We start from the raw sequence: 20,495 nt of genomic DNA on the forward strand, positions 1-20,495 counted from the left end.
ATGACACGTTCGTCATCTGGCCACATGGCCGACCAGCTCTGAACCAATTCCTCAACCACATCAATTCCATCCACTCAGCCATCAAATTCACCATGGAGGTGTAAAAACCAACCGTTGGGAAAGAACCATCTGAGGACCCAATCAAAACCATCACCTTGCCATACATAGCAGGGTCACTAAAAAGATTTCCAAAATCATGAGCAGACACACAATCCAGGTTCGACTTAACACAGTATGTAAAATTCGTGATCTGATCCCATCTGTGAAGAATGTGATCCCTGACATGCAATACCCCGGCGTCTACAAACTAAGCTGTGTCTGCGGCAGTAGTTACATTGGGGAAACTAAGCGACATGTCTCTGACCGTGTTCGTGAACATAAGGCAGATCTGAAACACGGTAGGACCAATACCTCGGCCGTGGCTGATTATTGTTTTAATGCGGTAGGCTCCCACGAAATATATTTCTCTAAAACGAAGATACTTTGCAAGCCCACTGGCTATCCACAAAGATTTGTTCATGAAGCCATCCATATAAATAGACACAATTTCAACCCAGAAGATGGGTACAAACTGAGCAATCATTGGAAGGACGTTATTAACCAGTTTAAGTCATAACTGGCTGTGATGTCTCTATCCTATCTCCCGATGTTAGTAGTTATTTTCGACTCTCTGGTGTTACATTAACAGGTTAAATGTCTTTACATTAACAGGTTAAATGTCTCACTAACACAGCCACCGTTGCTCGTTTTCCTCGATGTGGCGGTAGTTCTGCGATCTTACATTGACATGCTAATCTCTCATTTTAACATCACTAGCCCTGCCCACTTCGCTTATGACCCTTGCTCTACATCCATTTCAAACCTTTAAAACATCCTTCCTCAGCAGCTTTCCCCTGATGACGATTGCTTGTGTTGCGATCGAAACGTCGTAGTTTTTTGTTATTTTCTTCGAACCTATCTACGTGACTTTACTGAAAGACCCAAGAATATATGGGAATGTTTTAGTTTTTTCTGCCTTGCCCAAGCTTGTTAAATTGGATTTATGTAATAAATATACTGTATTTATTATGCAAGTTCGATATTATATGTATTTACATTTAGTGACTTGCTTATCATGTTCTCTATTTTGCACTCCTTATCGTGTTGTTGTGTATTGTGTTGTTGTGACTTGACGACCTGATCATACTGGACATCTGTAAAAAAGAGATTCATGGCTCATCAGATTCCTCCTCCTCCAGTCTAAATAAAGATTCTTATCTCGATTTGCTGTGAAGTAGGGCCATTGCTTAAAACGTCGCTGCTTATTATTTTCTATTTTCTTTCAAGGCACCATTACGGACGAACGTGGTGAGCGGTGGCGACGGTGCATAGTGGGGCATAGAGAGGCCTGGGAGGGTCAGAGTGAGCGAGGAGTGGGTTGGGTGAGGGAGGAGTGAGCTGTGCGAGTGAGGCGCTGGCTGGGTGAGGGTGGCTTAGGCTGAGTGAGGGAGGAGTGGGCTGGATGAGTGAAGCATAGGCTGGGTGAGGGAGGCGTGGGCTGGGTGAGGGAGGCGTGGGCTGTGTGAGTGAGGAGTCGGATGGGTGAGGGAGGCGTGGGCTGGGTTTGTGAAAAGTGGGCTGGGTGAGGGAGGCGTGGGCTGGGTGAGGGAGGCATGGGCTGGGTGAGGGAGGAATGGGCTGGGTCTGTGAGAAGTGGGCTGGGTGAGGGAGGCGTGGGCTGGGTGAGTGAGGCGTGGGGCAAATGAGGGAAGTGACACACGAGGTAAACAAGGCGGGCGAGCGAGACAGAGGGAGAGGTAGAGACGGAGTGACTGAGACAAGAAGCAAGCAACGCAGAGGGAGACAGAGGCGGGGAGAGCCACACGAGCTTGACATAAAGTCGTGGGTATGTGAGGAAAGCTCAGAATGGGCCAAGTGAGACTCAGGCCAAATGAAACGTGGGCTAGAGTGAGCTGCGGGGCGAGGGAAACATGCAGCATGCAAGTTGAGAGTGACGGATAGCGCATTGCATGTGATGTATTGGAATGACGGCAGGAAACCACTTGACGGGTAGCACACTTTTTATTAAACCTTGACTTTTTTTCGATTTAAAGCTTTCGTGACTGCAGGGATTCATCTTCTTGGTTCTTTCGGTAAAGTCACGTAGAAGGGAAGTAATAAAATAATAAAAATAAAACATAATAAAATGAAATAATTCTCACGACGGCTGCTTGCGTTGTAGCCGAAACGTCGTGAGAATTATTTCATTTTATTATGTTTTATTTTTATTATTTTATTACTTCCCTTCTACGTGACTTTACCAAAAGAACCAAGAAGATAAACCTTGACTTGTCACGATACAACGTGTGGTCACTATTCCTCTGACTACACACACTTCACTTGACACGTGTGGTCACTATTCCTCTGACTACACACACTTCACTTGACACGTGTAGTTACTATGCCTCTGACTACACACACTTCACTTGACACGTGTAGTTACTATGCCTCTGACTACACACACTTCACTTGACACGTGTAGTTACTATGCCTCACACTGCATTCCGCCCCGTAACGTCCGTGGAGCCTACAGGCCCACCCCAGCTTGGGCGTGGGCCACAACCTCTGAGTCCCAAGGGCCAGCCCTCTCACGGACGCTCGGCCCCGGGTCCCAGGGTTCCGCCTCTGGGTCACACAGAGCCCCGGCCCCTACAGGACAGCGGGACTAGGTACCCCAGGGCCCTATCTCTTCCTCCTCCGTCTTCAGTCTTCGCTGGTCACTCGCTCTCCGTGCGCCTGTGCGCACCACCTTATATAGCCCCCGCTCACGGGAGACGGAGCGTATGCGGACCTCGACGTGAGCATCCCCCTTAGTTGACCAATCCCCGCGCGCTTGCCCCAGGATCCCATCGCTGTCAGCGCGCGTCACTCATACCCAACCAATCACTGCCTCATAACCCCCGACCCCGCGCTGACCCGATCCTTCACCGTCAGCGCGCGTCACCAACACACACAGCCAATCACTACGCGCTGGCACACGATCCCTACCCCAGCGCGTATCACCACTACATCACCCCCTCCCACATAGCTCGCAGCCGGCCCGGCTGCTAAACAACACAACACAACGTCAACACAACAAAAACCCCACCCCCCAGTGTGCCCCGTAACGCAACAACAACAACACAACGACACAACACCCGACAACAACCTATGTACAGCCCGACGAACAACACACTAAAAGCAAATCCCAGAAAATGAACGTGTCCAGTGTCTCTGTGACTAGTGATCCCTCCCCCCTCCGCTCGCTCCTCCACCGGGGTGATAGAGCGGTCGAGCGGATGAGGAACGCAGTGACGAGGTGCTCCGGCCGCATCGGCTCCTCATTCGGTTGGTCATGAAAAGTAGCGCGACTTAGCGTGAGTCCGCCTGGCCGGTCCATCGTATGGGACGGGACGCTGACGACCGTCCGGTGGCTCCGGCAGCCCTGGACGGCGCGGATCGGGCCTGGAAGGACCGGCCGCGCCGCGAGGATCCGGCCGCCGGTGGTCGGCAGCTGTCAGTTCCGAGACACCTGGGAGCGGATCAGGCGGAGACATGTGAGGATCAGGCGGAGACATTTCCCCCCTTGGGTCGTCGGTCACGTCACATGCTCGGCCCTCACGACACAAAGGGAGGCCATATGGAGGCGAGAACGGTTTCAGTCGGGAGGGGTGGACGTACCAACGGCGCTTTCCCCATTTTATTTGAACACACTGGGGGCGTGCAACCCGCACGACCTCCACGGGTCCCCGCCATGGCTTCAACAATTTAGGCGACGTAGCCAAAGGTGCCTGAGGGCAGTGCAGCCAGGCCCTATCGACTGGTTTCCAGTCGTGCACGGACACCTTCCGTGCACGCAACCGCTCGTTGGCAATTCGGCGAGCCCGCGAATTAAGCCGTGCGGCCTCCCGTGTCTCGGTCAGCTTATGAATGTTAAATTTAATATGTTCTGCCAATTTCGAATTTGTTCGTGGTGCGGACAGTCCCAGCTGCGTTTCCATGGGCGGGTCGGCTTCCCGACCATACATCAGATAGAATGGGGAAAATCCCGTTGCTGCATGGGGGGCCATTCTATACGCGGCGAGGACCCCCGGGACCTGCAGGTCCCAATCAACATGTGCCTCACACACCTGCTGGCACAGCATAGAAGTCAAAGTCCCGTGGAGTCGCTCCACCATCCCGTCTGTCTGTGGGTGGTACGGGGAGGTACGTAAATTGCTCTTGTAGCAATTTACTTGAAAAATTTTTCCCTTGGTCGGTCAGCAAGCGTTCGGGAGCCCCCTTGTCCAGGACGTAGCCCTGGACAAAGGCGTCCGTCACAGCCGCCGCCGATTGGTTGGCGAGTGGCCACGCCATAGGCCACCGGGTAAAGTATTCGACACCAACCAACAGGTACTTATTACCCCTAGGCGTGACTGGAAAAGGCCCCAAAATAGAGCGCAACGAGCTCGTTAGTGCGCGAGATCTGAATAGATTGCAGCGGTGGATTTGATGCCATGGGCGGCGGTTTCCGTCTGGCGCAATCAACACACCCCTTTAGAATATTCACCACATCACTCCCCATCCCTGGCCAATAATAGTCACGCTGAAGCAGAGCAAGCGTTTTGTTTACTCCCAAATGCAAGAGGCGTTCATGTGCGGCCAGGACAACTTTCCCCCGCACAGCGGAAGGCACCACGAGTGCGTGCCGCCGGGACAAATTGTCCCATCTCATTAACAGGCCCTGCTTAAGTACCCAGGAGCCAGTTCGCTCCCGGCCCTCCTCGGGACCCCCCACCCTGCGGCGCAACGCTAGCAGGGAGCTGTCAGCCATTTGGAGACGGCCCCACTCAATCAGCGACAGTGAGAGCAGCGAGTCCTCTCCCTCAGGGGTAGCGGGAACATCCCCGATTGGTGCATCCGCGGTCGCAGCCAACGCCCCCATACTTTCCGCAGCTGGCGGTTTACAGCGCGCCGATCCCATTAAGCATGCACATTTGTGACAAGGCGACAATCGCGACAGGGCATCGGCGTTAGTGTGGCGCAACCCCTTACGGTATGTGGTCGTAAACTGATAGTCCTGGAGGACTTCCAACCACCGTGACAACTGGCCCGAGGGTTGGGCGACCCTCAATGAATACTGAAGCGCCGCGTGGTCCGTCCGGACCGTAAAGTGACGGCCATAGAGATACGGTCTAAATTGCTGTACAAAAAAAAACAATAGCAAGCAACTCGCGACGGGTGACACAGTAGCGCTGCTCCGCCGGCGACAAGACCCTGCTACCATAGGCGACCACCCTTTCGACTCCCCCAACGACCTGTGAGAGCACCCCCCCAATGCCCGTGTTGCTAGCATCCGTGTCTAGCAAGAAGGGACTTGTAAAGTCAGGATAACGCAAGGGCGGGGCACCCACCAAGGCGTCCCGGAGGGAGCAGAACGCGGCCTCCTCCTCTGGTCCCCATCGGAACTTGACTCCTTTTGCCGTTAGAGCGTGCAAGGGTTTTGCAATGGTGGCGAAATGCTCAACGAATCGGCGGTAGTAAGAAGCAAAACCGATGAAACTGCGCATGTCCGAAACCGACGTGGGCGTTGGCCATGAACTGACACAGTCCATCTTCGCGGGATCGGTAGAGATCCCCAAAGAATCGACAATGTGGCCCAAGTATCTCACGGACTTACGAAGAAGGTGGCATTTGGCCGGTTTAAACTTTAATTTAGCCGATCGCATTCGCAAGAACACCCCTCTCAATCGCTGGAGGTGTTCCTCAAACGTTTTACTGAAAACAATGACATCGTCAAGGTAAATCAAGCAAGTATCCCATTGCAAGCCCGACAAAACCAATTCCATAAGGCGCTGAAACGTCGCGGGAGCGGAGTGAAGTCCCATGGGTAACCGGTTAAACTGGAATAGGCCCCCTGGAGTCCGAAATGCTGTCTTAGGTTTAGACTCGTCGTCGAGTGGCAGCTGCCAGAATCCTGATAATAAATCAAGAGTAGAAAAATATCGCGCACCAGACAATGCATCGAGGGACTCGTCCATTCTGGGGAGCGGATACGCGTCAGCCACGGAGATTTGATTCAGGCGACGGAAATCTACGCAAAATCGCAAGGACCCGTCTTGCTTTTTAACCAGCACAATAGGTGCTCCCCAAGGACTGGAAGAAGGCGAAATAATGTCGGCCGCCAGCATATCGTTGACGGCCGACTGAACGTGTTCCTTCTCAGCAGGACTCAGCCGGAAGGGATTTAGCCTGACCAGTGCCGCATCGCCTGTTTCAATATGGTGGCGCAACAGGTCCGTGCACCCAATGTCATATTTATGCTTACTGAACACATCAGAAAATTCTATCAGCAACGCACGCAGCGCACCCAACTGTACCGTTGACAAATCATTCGAGTCCGCGCACAGCGAATCGACCCATTCAAGGTCCTCCCTCACTGGATTGTTCTGCGTCGGGCTTGGATCAACATGCGCAACCAGCCGCTCTTCCGCAGGGACCCGTGCCGCGTGAGCTAGCACAGTGCCCTGCTGAATAACGGCCAGCCGCGACCCAGCGTTTAAAACCATCACGAACGGGTCCTTGTCAGCCCGAACCAAAGTGTGAGCCACCGACAAATCGAGACCTCCGACAGCCCTATTTGAAGGACCCAAAAGCATGCTCTGTTCAGAAGTCTCCCCCACCCATGGTTTCCTCAACCGGAGGGGAATTAACATCTGTGAACCCGGGGGCACGTGCACGGTCTGTGTCGCCAGCGCTTGTATCGTAGCGCACGCCGTCCGAATTTCGGTAGGGTTTGTCAAAAATGAAATACGGCGACCCGATGGTAGTTCAATGCAACGCTGATCGATGAGAATTTTAATGGGCATTTTAGCCAAAAAATCTGTGCCCAACAGACAAGGAACCGCCAAGGAAGAAGAAACGAAAACGGGTCCCGACAATTTGATATCTCCAATGCAAATGGACGCCCTAATCTGACCGACAATGCCCAACGAGCCCCCATTAGCCGCGTAAAATGGCACGTCCACCGGGAGCAGAGGTCGACATTGGACGGGGAGAATGTTGTAAATGAGGTCCGATATAATAGTCGCCGACGCCCCCATGTCCACTAACACCCTGACCTCGACCCCGTCAATGAATCCCGTAACGACCGATGATCCCGCCGACGCAGCCACTATCCTGTGCCCCAACTCCGACCATTTAATGTCCCCTCGGTCCCGCACGAACCCCCCTCGCCGAACCGAATCCCCGATCCCTAACCGGCTCTCCTCCGCCGCAACGCGACGGCCCATGTGTGTCGTGCATGTAGGCCGAGCATGTGAAGCGCCGCGACTTGCCGGGGTTAGTAGGGATGACTTGGGGCCTTGGTCGTCGTCCAGCCGAGGTCCCATGGCGCGCTGACGTGGAGCGCGGCAACCGGACGCCACGTGGCCCCGGAGGCCGCAGTTGTAACACGTGATGAGGGTCGTCGGAGATCTCGGTTGCTCCAGCTTGCGGGCCGATCGCAGAGGCGAACGACCCCCCGACCTCCAGTCCCCCGGTCGTCCCGCGGTGAACGCCTCCTCTCGTGGGCTGATGACTTGGGGCTCGGTGACCACCGGGCCCGGAGCTGAGGCCACGGCAGCATTGCAGACGACCCCCTGTTTACGCTGGAGGACCTCGTGCGCCTGTATACTTCTTGCGACCCGCAAAGAAGAAATATCGACCTCGTCGGCCGTGTTGATGGGGACCCCCAGGTCCTGCGACAACTTGAGCAGTTGCTCCAAGACCATCGCGTCCTGGCCCTCCTCGTCCATACGAGGGAACGCGGCGTTGGCGAGAGCCAACAACGCCGTGCGGTAGGCGAGCGCGGTCTCCGTGTCCGCCTTCCGCCGGGCGTAAAAGTGATGGCGACACGCCGAGGGAGGTCCGTAGACCTTGGCCATGAGACCCAGCGCAGCCTTAAGCGTGGAGCGGTCCGACCTCTGTGCGTACGTGAAGGCCGCGAGCGCGTTGTCGTCCAACATGGCAGGCAGTGCCCGCAGCGCCGTAGCGTCGGACCAGGCGGACATTTCCTGATGCGCCAGAAACCTGCGCTGGAATGCGCCCCAGTCCCCGCCTTCCGCCTTGAAGGCTGACAATGTGGGAAGGCGCTGTTGAAAGATGAAGTCGTCCTCTGCCTCGTGGTTCCTCTCCGCCGCACCGTCGGTGTGCGAGATGGCGGCCCCAATGGCGGGTGGCTGATGGCGGTCCGCAGCGCGCGTTGATGACGTAAGCGGGCGCGCTTGGAGAACCGCCGCCACGTGGTGCTCGCCGTTCCCGCCAAAAGATGTCCGCGCAGTTGAAATGGCGGGAATCGCCCAGTCATTTTGGCGGGAATCTGCGGGGCGACCCTGTTGAATGTCCGCCGACGTCCCCGCTCCTCCCGACGTGCTGATTTCCGCCAGGATGGACGCGGCGGCGAGCAGCAGCTCTGCCAGACGGGAGTGCGCCTCGCGGAGTACGGCATCGGTCCCCAGGCGCTCATCCGGCGCCCTCGGCGGATCCTGCGGCATCGGCATTTCTTCGTCCTCTCCCCCCGATGCCAGCTGGCCCGAGTCGTCAAGGTTATACTCGCGGTCAATCCCGTGAGTCCGACGGGTCTTCCTTGTATCCATGCCTGGAAGACTGTTTCACTTCTGACGCCAGTTGAAGTATTGGAATGACGGCAGGAAACCACTTGACGGGTAGCACACTTTTTATTAAACTTTGACTTGTCACGATACAACGTGTGGTCACTATTCCTCTGACTACACACACTTCACTTGACACGTGTGGTCACTATTCCTCTGACTACACACACTTCACTTGACACGTGTAGTTACTATGCCTCTGACTACACACACTTCACTTGACACGTGTAGTTACTATGCCTCTGACTACACACACTTCACTTGACACGTGTAGTTACTATGCCTCACACTGCATTCCGCCCCGTAACGTCCGTGGAGCCTACAGGCCCACCCCAGCTTGGGCGTGGGCCACAACCTCTGAGTCCCAAGGGCCGGCCCTCTCACGGACGCTCGGCCCCGGGTCCCAGGGTTCCGCCTCTGGGTCACACAGAGCCCCGGCCCCTACAGGACAGCGGGACTAGGTACCCCAGGGCCCTATCTCTTCCTCCTCCGTCTTCAGTCTTCGCTGGTCACTCGCTCTCCGTGCGCCTGTGCGCACCACCTTATATAGCCCCCGCTCACGGGAGACGGAGCGTATACGGACCTCGACGTGAGCATCCCCCTTAGTTGACCAATCCCCGCGCGCTTGCCCCAGGATCCCATCGCTGTCAGCGCGCGTCACTCATAACCAACCAATCACTGCCTTATAACCCCCGACCCCGCGCTGACCCCTGATCCTTCACCGTCAGCGCGCGTCACCAACACACACAGCCAATCACTACGCGCTGGCACACGATCCCTACCCCAGCGCGTATCACCACTACACATGTAATGCAGACGCTACATTACTCAGACTAAAGGGTTTCATACACAAGGCCTACACCAAACATTCGTGTTTATTTGGGGGATGCAGTAGAGATGAATTTGTCTAAGAGTGCAGGGACTATACCGTGGACATGCTACACTAGCGCACCGGACTAAAGCTGTTATTTGTGAAGCCTCTATACACATATGTAAACACATAACCGAAATTTACACTATGAGATCTCTTTTACCAGTGGCAAAATATAGTAGTAGGTTTTTACCCTTTTAAACTGGTACAAAACTGACACCTTTATTCAAGGCATCATGTTTGCTATAACCACAACACAAGTAGTCAAAAAAGCAAACAAAAAGAAGCAACTCTGATAATGATAATACTATCCAATGGGGACTAGGGTCTAAAGAAAGCCGTCTCGGGTGTGGACCAATCAACTTCAAGGACAGTGCATATTATTATCATTATCAGAGTTGCTTCTTTTTGTTTGCTTTTTTGACTACTTGTGTTGTGGTTATTGCAAACATGATGCCTTGAATAAAGGTGTCAGTTTTGTACCAGTTTAAAAGGGTAAAAACCTACTACTATATTTTGCCACTGGTAAAAGAGATCTCATAGTGTAAATGCTTACCCCGAGCTCTCAAGACTCTGATATTGCACTGTGTTTGAGTTGTACGCCTTCTGGTGTCATCTGGTCCAACACCAATGGGGACTAGGCTCTAAAGAAAGCCGTCTCGGGTGTGGACCAATCAACTTCAAGGACAGTGCATATTATTATCATTATCAGAGTTGCTTCTTTTGTTTGCTTTTTTGACTACTTGTGTTGTGGTTATTGCAAACATGATCCCTTGAATAAAGGTGTCAGTTTTGTACCAGTTTAAACGGGTAAAAACCTACTACTATATTTTGCCACTGGTAAAAGAGATCTCATAGTGTAAATGCTTACCCCGAGCTCTCAAGACTCTGATATTGCATTGTGTTTGAGTTGTACGCCTTCTGGTGTCATCTGGTCCAACACCAATGGGGACTAGGCTCTAAAGAAAGCCGTCTTGGGTGTGGACCAATCAACTTCAAGGACAGTGCATATTATTATCATTATCAGAGTTGCTTCTTTTTGTTTGCTTTTTTGACTACTTGTGTTGTGGTTATTGCAAACATGATGCCTTGAATAAAGGTGTCAGTTTTGTACCAGTTTAAAAGGGTAAAAACCTACTACTATATTTTGCCACTGGTAAAAGAGATCTCATAGTGTAAATGATTACCCCGAGCTCTCAAGACTCTGATATTGCACTGTGTTTGAGTTGTACGCCTTCTGGTGTCATCTGGTCCAACACCAATGGGGACTAGGCTCTAAAGAAAGCCGTCTCGGGTGTGGACCAATCAACTTCAAGGACAGTGCATATTATTATCATTATCAGAGTTGCTTCTTTTTGTTTGCTTTTTTGACTACTTGTGTTGTGGTTATTGCAAACATGATGCCTTGAATAAAGGTGTCAGTTTTGTACCAGTTTAAAAGGGTAAAAACCTACTACTATATTTCCCACTGGTAAAAGAGATCTCATAGTGTAAATGCTTACCCCGAGCTCTCAAGACTCTGATATTGCACTGTGTTTGAGTTGTACGCCTTCTGGTGTCATCTGGTCCAACACCAATGGGGACTAGGCTCTAAAGAAAGCCGTCTCGGGTGTGGACCAATCAACTTAAAGGACAGTGCATATTATTATCATTATCAGAGCTGCTTCTTTTTGTTTGCTTTTTTGACTACTTGTGTTGTGGTTATTGCAAACATGATGCCTTGAATAAAGGTGTCAGTTTTGTACCAGTTTAAAAGGGTAAAAACCTACTACTAACATAACCGAAATGTATTGCATATCAGTTGCCTGAGTATGTAAAAAATGTGCCTATGGGCCTCTATGTGTGTCTGTGTGTGTCTGTGGGTCTCTGAGCATGTATGTGGGTCTCTCTATGTGTGTCTGTGGGTGTCTGAGTGTCTGTGGGTCTGTGTGTGTGTCTATCCGGTAAAAACAACCCCCTACCTCCTCGTGGTGCCGGACAGGCAACATTGTGGTGGACAGTGCTGTGGGGGGGAGGGCCAATTCCGATTGGCCTTTCCTCTCAGGGCGTTTGTAACCACCAAAGCGGCTAAATGGGGGCTCTGGACGGGTGCGTGGGGCTGGTAACCCCTCCACCTTCAATAAATTACCACAAAACCACGTAAAAATATCTAATTAATAAGCTTGTGCCGGAGGCCCCGGGGAGACAGGCGTTTATGCCATTTCCTGGCCAAACCCCATTTGGCGGAGCCAGGAGATTGAATCTTTACCCTCGGGGCTCCTCCAGAAACAACATAAAGCCACCACGGATGGCCACGTGGAATGTTCGAATGCTCACTGCGGAGGAGAGGCTGCCACTCCTCTGTCGGGAGCTGGCACGGTACCGCCTGGATCTCTGTGGTATTCAGGAGGTCCGGTGGACCGGCTCTGGCTCCTGCCACCATGAGGGGTGGACAGTCCTCTACTCGGGGCAGGAGACTACCAAACAACAGGGAGTGGCTCTTCTTTTGAACAAAAAAATGAAGGGGACGTGGGAGCGTGGCGGTGAGGCGCGGGAAGCTGTAAGGTCCAGGCTACTTTGGGCTCACCTTCCCATCAACCAGAGGCGAGGAGTGGTGGTCGTGCTTACTTATGCCTCCACCGAAGATGAACATCCGTGGAGGGATGCAGGCAAGGCCGATGAGCCTTCTATGACCTCCTGTCACAGGTGCTAGCTAAAGTGGCCCCTCGGGATAGAGTCATCTTGTTGGGTGACTTCAATGCCCGAGTTGGTCATGATGCTGGCACCTGACCTGGAGTGATTGGAAGGCATGGGCCAGATCAGCTCAATAACAATGGTAGGAGGCTGCTAGATTTTTGTGCAGCCCATGGGCTTGTAATTACCAACACGCTGTTCTGGCATCGGCGCATCCACACAACATCATGGATGCATGCCGGGTCCAAGCAAGAACATGTGCTGGACTACATAGTGACAGAACAGCGGATGCGGGCCCATGTCCTTGACACCAGGACCTACCGTGTACTCCGGTGGTGGGTGTACACCCAGGACCCCATTCAAACCTAAGGTGGCCTGGTCTCTGCTAGCTGATGAAAGTTGCAAGCGAGAATTTCATCATCGCTTGCGGCTGGGGTTGGTATCGTCCCCCACTCTTCCAGATGTTGAGGGTAAATGGGCGAGGTTTAGGACTGTGACTCAGGGCAGCTGCAATGACTGCTTTGGGTACGCAGTCCAGACCTCCCCAGAGACCCTGGCTAAGAGAGGTGTTCAGGATGGCTGAGAAAAAACAACAGGGCCACTCTAATCGTCTACAGCATCCCACGTCAGAGAATGAGGAGGCTTACCGCAGCCTTCGCTCGGAGGTTCGGAGAGCCGTGAGGAGCTGCAAGGATGGGTGGTGGTCGCGGGTTGCGAGGAGATGGAGTCTGCCTCAATGGCCCGCGATCACAAATCCCTATTTAACTCCATCAAAAAAGTAACCTGCAGCACCACACCTATTACCATAATTAGGGCAAAAAACGGTGATCCAATCTCCGACCCCCTGGAACAGGTTTGCAGATGTGCATTTCTGTGAAGTCCTGGGGGAGGGGAAATCCCTCGACATGGAAACATCGTGGGACAAAGTGGGGATGACCCTGCTGAGGCTGCAGTGCCTCAAATATTGGAGGAAGAAGTCACCCCCTGTGAGTGGCTGGCTGAGGTGCCATCTGTTGAGGAAGTACTGAAGGCGAACCAGAGTCTGAGACCAGGAAAGGCACCGGGCAGAGATGATTTCCCAAGCAAAATGCTGAGGGAGGGTGGCGTTTGTGCACAGACTGCCTTACATGACATCATAACAACAGTCTGGATCACTGGATGGGTTCGGCAGGATTCGAAGGATGCCCTTGTGGTCCCCCTCCTTAAGAAGGGGGACCGCACAGACTGTAACAACTACAGGGGCATCTCACTCAGTGTGAGGCCGGGAAAGGTCCTGGCAAGGATTATTCAATATCGCTTTGCCAGGCACGCTGAGGAGAGGCTTGCGGAACCCCAATGTGGTTTCAGGAAAGGGCGGTCCTGCACAGATGCTATATTTTTGTCCGTTTGCTACAGCAGAGGTGTAGGGAATTCCAACAAGACCTACATCTCTGCTTTATTGACCTGGTCAAGGCCTATGATACCATGAGTAGGCCTGGGCTGTGGGTTGTTCTTCATGCTTTTGGAGTCCCTGACCCTCTGCTCACGATAATTAAGAACCTTCATGATGGTGAGCGGGCCCGGGTAAAACTACGTGGCCGGGAGTCGGAGCCATTCCCAGATACACGAGGATGTGGAGCTGAGTCGACTTGCTGATGACTGGTACCAGCGGTGTCAAGATCGGCCTCTGTGGAGGAGGCTCATGAAAGACGCCTCTGGGCAGTTGGAGGCAGTCGCCCTCCTACAACAACGGAGGGCGGAGGAGCGATGCTCACAACAACGAGCGGAACGCCGGGTGGTTAAAGCACAGCAAGTTGGCACAGTAGGGGGCACAGGTAGTGCATCAGCCAGTCGTCTCAGTCAGTCGACCTGTGGCACCTAGGTTTGCCCTGTGACCTCCTGCCAGCGGGCGTTCAACACTTCACGTGGCCTCAAGGTGCACATAGCCTGGCACAAGCGTCGTGGTGACATCACAGCCACTTAGTGGCAAATGGTGGTTGTTGTTGTGTCTATGGGTCTCTTAGCATGTCTGTGGGTCTCTATGTGTGTCTAGAGGTATATCTGCGAGTTAAATAAATAAATAAAGATGAATCGTTGATTCCTTCTGGAACGCAGTCACAGGGTTCACATGGTCACTCTCACCATGGCATTCCGAGGCGTTCAGGCCCTATTTCCACCACCGTGGGTGCCACCAAACATCATGCAATCAGCATTCATCTTCAGCAACGTTTTTGGAAGTATCTGCCCTTACCTTATATATCTTTTGTTCGGCAGCTTGAGAGCCTAAAAGGAAAACAGCACAAACTATGAGGACACGATGCGAATTGAGCAACCCCTCCTGAGAGGCATTTACACGGATAGTGAGAAAGGAAATGCACTTTAAACTCGGCTTTCAAAAAACAAGCCTATGAAGAACTTCCCCTCACTGTAGGCAGTGGCGCTGTCCATCTGCAGCGCACCACACCCCACCTCCAGGGCGCTCTCAGCTCGCTCGCTCTCTTCCCGTCAACGATCGTATTTCGTCCCCCGTAGGCTCAACCCCCCATTAGCGTCAATCGCTGAAGCCGTTGCCCCATTCCTCCCTCTCTGGGCCCGGCCTCTACTCTGTTGTTAAGTTAGCCGGTGGAGCTACTAGGTAGAACTACTAGGTAGAGCTACTAGGTAGAGCTACTAGGTAGAGGTAGTAGGTAGAGCAAGTAGGTAGAGCTAGTAGGTAGAGCTACTAGGTAGAGCTAGTCGGTAGAGCTACTAGGTAGAGCTACTAGGTGGAGCTACTAGGTAGAGCTAGTCGGTTGAGCTAGTCGGTAGAGCTACTAGGTAGAGCTAGTAGGTAGAGCTAGTCAGTAGAGCTCGTCGATAACGCTCGTTGGTAGAGCTACTCGGTAGAGCTAGTCGGTAACGCTACGGATGCGGACGGAACGTCACCTTCAGCGTCGGTGAGCTGGGCCTGAGGCAGGTCCTCCGCATGCGGCAGCGAGAACACTCGCACCTTGCCATCCGAGAAGGCCGCGGCTAGAAGCCCCATTCGCGCCATTCGTGGCACCTGCACAGCAGTAAAGACGAGCATGGGATGTCACTTTACACAGCAAAAAGGGCTGTGGATTGATTGACTAACAACCCTCTGCGCTACCAACTTTGAAAGGCGTAGTCCACGCTTAGGAGTGGCAACTCCACAATGAGAGCTCAAATTAAGTTTTCTGGCATACAATTTTTTTTTACGAAACTTTTTAGGGATCCACAAAAAATTATGGGAAGAATTGCAGAGGCCAGGCGATTCACATATCACCTGGCATCTACAGATAACAGGGTCTGTGAATAGGAGGATGATAATGGAACAAAAGCAGTTCTACTGTAATGATACTCAACACTGGTGACATCTCTTCAGATGTGCATTTACTGGCTGTGATTAAAACCAAACACACAGTTCTGCCGTACGTTGTGGTTCCTGGCCACACCGTCACCACCAGCCTTTGGGTGCTCACTAACAGCACTCATCCCTACGCCCCGTCAAACCGCCAACAGTCCGTCATACGTCACCGCACTCCGATCTCCTGTACGTATGTTGAACTTCTTTTGCACCGTACGTAGCCAACCGTGCTAATAGCAGGTGTACGTTTGTATATAGCACGGATTCTTCTAACTGCAAACAGAGGTAGTCTCATCCATAATCGAGGTATTTTTGTGTGAGATCGCGTAAATAAAAATGTCGTTAAACCCGCCACAGCCAATTAGTAAGGTTTGACAGTCATAATTGTGGCTGTCACCCTTTGAGACTGGTTGTAATTACCATTGAAACATTGTACTCGAATTGTAAATGTTGTGGGATTTACTCTCCAACACTAATTGGCATGTTTTGTTTACGTGACAAACCTTACTAATTAGCTGTTGTCAGGTGGTGACGGGTTTAACGACAAATTTATATTTACGCGATCTAACCTTAAAATCTCTATTATGGATAATATTGGCCGCGAAAGCCTCCTAATATGTGTTAAAGGTAATCTCATACCTTCACAGGGGCAGTGGGATCTTCCCATGACCCACTTGGGCAGAACTTCATATCCCATATGCATCCAAAATCAAGTGCCACTCCATACGCCAGTGCTGGTTGGAAAAGTGACCTGAAAATAGATAACGACGCACACAACCGCTGAGATTCCACGTGACTAAATGCCCCGTGATGTGGTAAAGTCTAGATTTGTATGCTTTCAGATCAAAGCATATGTATTTACTTTTCAGCGTTAAAAAAAGAAATGACCATTTCCCGCCCACACGTGCTTAACATAAACACTGTGTGTAGCTGCTTGCGGTGAAAGATAATTGGATTTCCAACAAGGCTAGAAGGCAAATAAGGGAGCCATGCAGAATGGCCTGGCACATTTATTCTGCTACCCTGGGAATCTCAATGAGTCGTTTTAGTTCTAGCTGATTTAGTATCAATGCCCACACCTTCAGAATGTGAAACATGGCAACTATGTATGCATGTGGAACTTTTTTCGCACCGATATCTGTGAAAATAGCTTCGTAGCTCATCTGATTCTAATACACACACGCTAGTTGTCGGGATACTCCATACATGGATCTTGGAGTTCAAATGTTGACTTTACCTGACCTTTACATACAATTTTTATTTGATATTACCATCGATATGAAACCACGTCTATATTCCATGGTCTGTGGCTGGTTGTATAAACATCTTTCGAGAAAATGTTGCCGAGTCTGCGTTGATTTAGAATGAAAAGCGAGGAAAATGTATATTTAGTAGGTCGTCTTATGCAACCAACCTTGTGTGACTTGTCGTGACTGATCAAATGTCGATTCCCTGAGACAGCTAATAGCTAAACCCAGTCCAGGCTCTCAACTTTCACAAATCTGCACTGACCAGCGTGAAGTAAAATCATACGCACACATACAACAAACAACAACCACCACCATTCACCACTAATTCTGGGTGAGGTCACCATGGCTCGTGTGGTGATGTTGCTGCTTGGGCTTGACCAGCCATCTCGGGTCATTTCGGACTGCTGGAAAATTTTCGTTGGTTTAGATACCGTCTGGGAACTAGCTGCTAAATGTATGCTCAACTTAAGCTCCTTGAAAAGATGAAAAACCACACTCATCTTACCAACTCAGACAACACTGCCAGAACAAATCACACGTAAGACACGCGTGACGCGTTACCTCTTTGTACTCTGCAACGGTCCCAAATTCCACACCTGCAGTAGGGCCGGCTCTCTGTGGATCTGATTGAGTTTGTGCAGATCCAGGGCACTGCTGTTGGCGTAGAGTGCCACGTGCTGATTGGACAGCGAGCCGTTGGGCGTGGGACCCCAGTCCAGGGACCACACGGGGCCCCCAACAAAAAAGTTTAAATCCCAAGCGCGGCTATCCAACGGCAGTGCTTCAAACCTGTAGGAAAATTAGGGTGCAACATTTATTTAGCTAATACACTTTCCCCCCCATTTTTTTAACTATGAATACAAATGAAAAAGTAGACTGCAAACAAACGAAATGGACAACTTTTAATGAAGTGTACAGGTCAATAAAATGACAATCCTTTAGTTGAATATTAACTGTGCATTCACAACAAAGGAAGACAAATCATGCATATAAGTGGATTCCACAATGCTTTGTGAACATGTATTGTAATTAATCCATTGCTACCTGCTATGACATGTGGATCGAAACATGGACATTGACAACGGAGATAAAATAAGATAGAAAGTGTGGAATTAAGTTTGGCTAGGTGCACACTTGGCATTATGCTGAGACAGAATGAGCAGCACATAGCCAAGTGATGTATTTTTTAATCTCACTTTACTTCGCCAATGCATTCATCTCATTGTCAAACCCGAGAAACCAACGACGTCCATCTAACTGCCTTTTTATTATCCCTAGAACAAGAACTGGAATAGGTGACAAAGCCTTTGCCATTGTCGCACCGTCGTTTTGGAGCGACCTTGTTTCCTCCCCTTAACATTGTAAATCAATCTTGAAAAAAATATCCTGAAGAAAATTGGTGCTAGATACAAACACATTTCCCAATGTGAATTGTAACTTTGATCCTTACCCGTATATCGATAGTTCAATGTTAATGTGCAATTTTATTCAGGGACTACTGGGTGTTGTCTTGGTGCGGTCTGGGACTGATTATATTGTTGCCTTGCCCCAAGCTTGCATTTAGCGTTGAAAAATCGGCAGGAATGCATGTGTAGTGACATCGGGGATGTCACTGTATGGTGCCGGCCCGAGAGGGCCGTGGCACGCGATGCAGTCATCGCGTACACCCCGTAGGTGGGTGTAGTACCAGCCCTAGCAGGGCTTGGTGTGCGCTGGGATAGCGCGGGCACCATGCATAGCGTGTAGTGCGGGCTCCCACAAGGGGGAGTGGGAGAGTGTCAGCCCAGGGGAAGGGTTGCCCCGGGCCATGGCACTCTGGTTGACCCCGTAGACACGTGATCCGGAGTGTCCACAGAGGGGGCCCCAAGTGGGGGGGGCTAGGGGGCGATCACGTATCCGGGGAGAACTCTCGAGAGAGGGATCAAGAGGGAGCTAGAAGGCTCGCAAAGGTGGGCGGGGCCAAGGGCGGAGCGGCCCCGACCCAGGAGGATATAAGGCGGGTCCCTGAGAGGGACCGGGGTTGCTGCATTCTACAAGCTGAAGCTCCACGTCTACAAGCTGGAAGCTCTGCGTCCTACAAGGCATCAAGACGTGGTCAGGACAGAAGTGAGGGTCTAACTCTTCGTAGCTGTAACTCCTACGTATAGAGTAGTTAGCTGGGTCGTCACCACCCTAGGCTGGATCTGGTGAAGGGACAGTTACCCCTTTGTGTTAGGTGTTGATGTTACAATAAATGTGTTGCCTCTAAAGAACGTCTGCGACTCAGTTGGACTCACTATCCATGTACTAATGCAATTTGTCCTGGAATATTTTATTTATTTTTACACTAGCTTTACTACCCGGCTTCGCCCGAGACTTGGATTCTTGTCTTGGATTAATACACGGCCTACGCGGAGGGTTGGGGGAGGATGCGTGACGTCAGCAGGCACACTGCGTCACGCTGCCGCATGCGGGTGACATCACAGATGTGACGTCACCGCTCACTTGCCGTGCAAAATATATCCATTATTGCGCCCCCCCCCCCCCCCCCAAATATAAAAGTCTATTTTTATACTTTTTGCATTGTGTACAGTCTGGAAGCTACCCACATGCCAAATTTCAAGTTTGTTGCATGTCGGGAAGTATGTTAAACATTTCAAACAGACGCACATATTCACACATTTCCCTTTTATATATATTTATGTTGAGTGACTTGCTTAGATTTTCTCTACTTTGCACTCCTATATTTTTTTTTATTGTTTATTGTTGTAACTAGCTGACCCGCCCCTACTGGACATATGTGAAAAAGAGCTTCACAGCTCATCGGGATTCTTCCAGGATAGATAAAGATTCAGATAAAGATTCTGAGATGAAAAGGCATTTTTTTTACTTACCGTAAAGTAAAAGTAAGCGGGCTTGGGCAAGACACAGAAGCAGAAGGGAAGATGGCCGGTGGTCAGCACTCATGAGGGATTGGCAGCCAAAGGAGGGAAATGCACCTGAGGGGAAGTCCACCACGGTAGAGCCGGATTTTCTTTTCCTTTCCCTCTTTCATCCCTGACCTTGCCTCCCGCATTTCTGACTGTTGAACCACTGTCCAATCCTGGACGTGACGCCGCGACCCCTCCATGAATCTTTTCTACAACTGAAATCCTTTTCTTCCCTTTATCCATGCTCCCCTCCACCATGGCTTTATTCCCTCCCTTCTCCCTCACTCACTCAGTCATTCCTGTCTCTTCTGCTCACAACCTTGGGGTCATCTTCTACTCCTCCCTCTCCAACCGCATCTCTGCCACTACCTGCACTCGCCGCCGTCACCTTGGCAACATTCGCAACATCTGTCCCCTCATCTCACTCTCTGCTGCTATACTCCTGGTTCACGCCCTCGGTTTCACTCAGCTCGACGACTGGAACTCTTCTTCTCGGCCTTCCCGTCGACTAAACAATAAAAACTAAAAGCTATTTTTATTTTATCAGGTAAGGATCACCGGGCTAAATAGCTCTTTTTCAGAAGCAACCTGCCGATCACAAATGATACCTCAACGAAGTGGCTTATCACGTAGAAATTTAGAGCAGCCAAATACTCTAAACGTGTAATGTTGATTCTACGGGGTGTTTCAAAAAGATGGACCCACTTTCAAAGCAGTATATTTCACGATGGCAACATGTTACAATTACACAAAAAGTTACAAACTGTTTAATGAGTTATCAAGTTTTACTAGCCATTT

At 51.1% G+C, this 20,495-nt stretch overlaps 1 long non-coding RNA gene across 2 annotated transcripts; it reads right to left on the minus strand.

Moving 5' to 3' along the window:
* Window positions 1–756: 756 nt before the first annotated feature.
* On the minus strand, window positions 757–19,280 carry LOC144739546 (uncharacterized). 2 transcript variants are annotated; one of them, XR_013589461.1, is made up of 6 exons: window positions 17,350–19,279; window positions 16,178–16,289; window positions 15,097–15,214; window positions 14,423–14,454; window positions 2,323–3,550; window positions 757–2,070 (listed from the first exon to the last, which is right to left on the minus strand). It is a non-coding gene; the product is annotated as an uncharacterized LOC144739546 (long non-coding RNA). The 2 variants fall into 2 exon arrangements; XR_013589460.1 differs by having other exon boundaries at window positions 757–3,550; window positions 17,350–19,280.
* Window positions 19,281–20,495: the final 1,215 nt, after the last annotated feature.

Source organism: Lampetra planeri, unplaced genomic scaffold (assembly GCF_965212315.1).
Source record: "Lampetra planeri unplaced genomic scaffold, kcLamPlan1.2.h2 scaffold_1557, whole genome shotgun sequence".
Taxonomy (NCBI): Eukaryota; Metazoa; Chordata; class Hyperoartia; order Petromyzontiformes; family Petromyzontidae; genus Lampetra; species Lampetra planeri.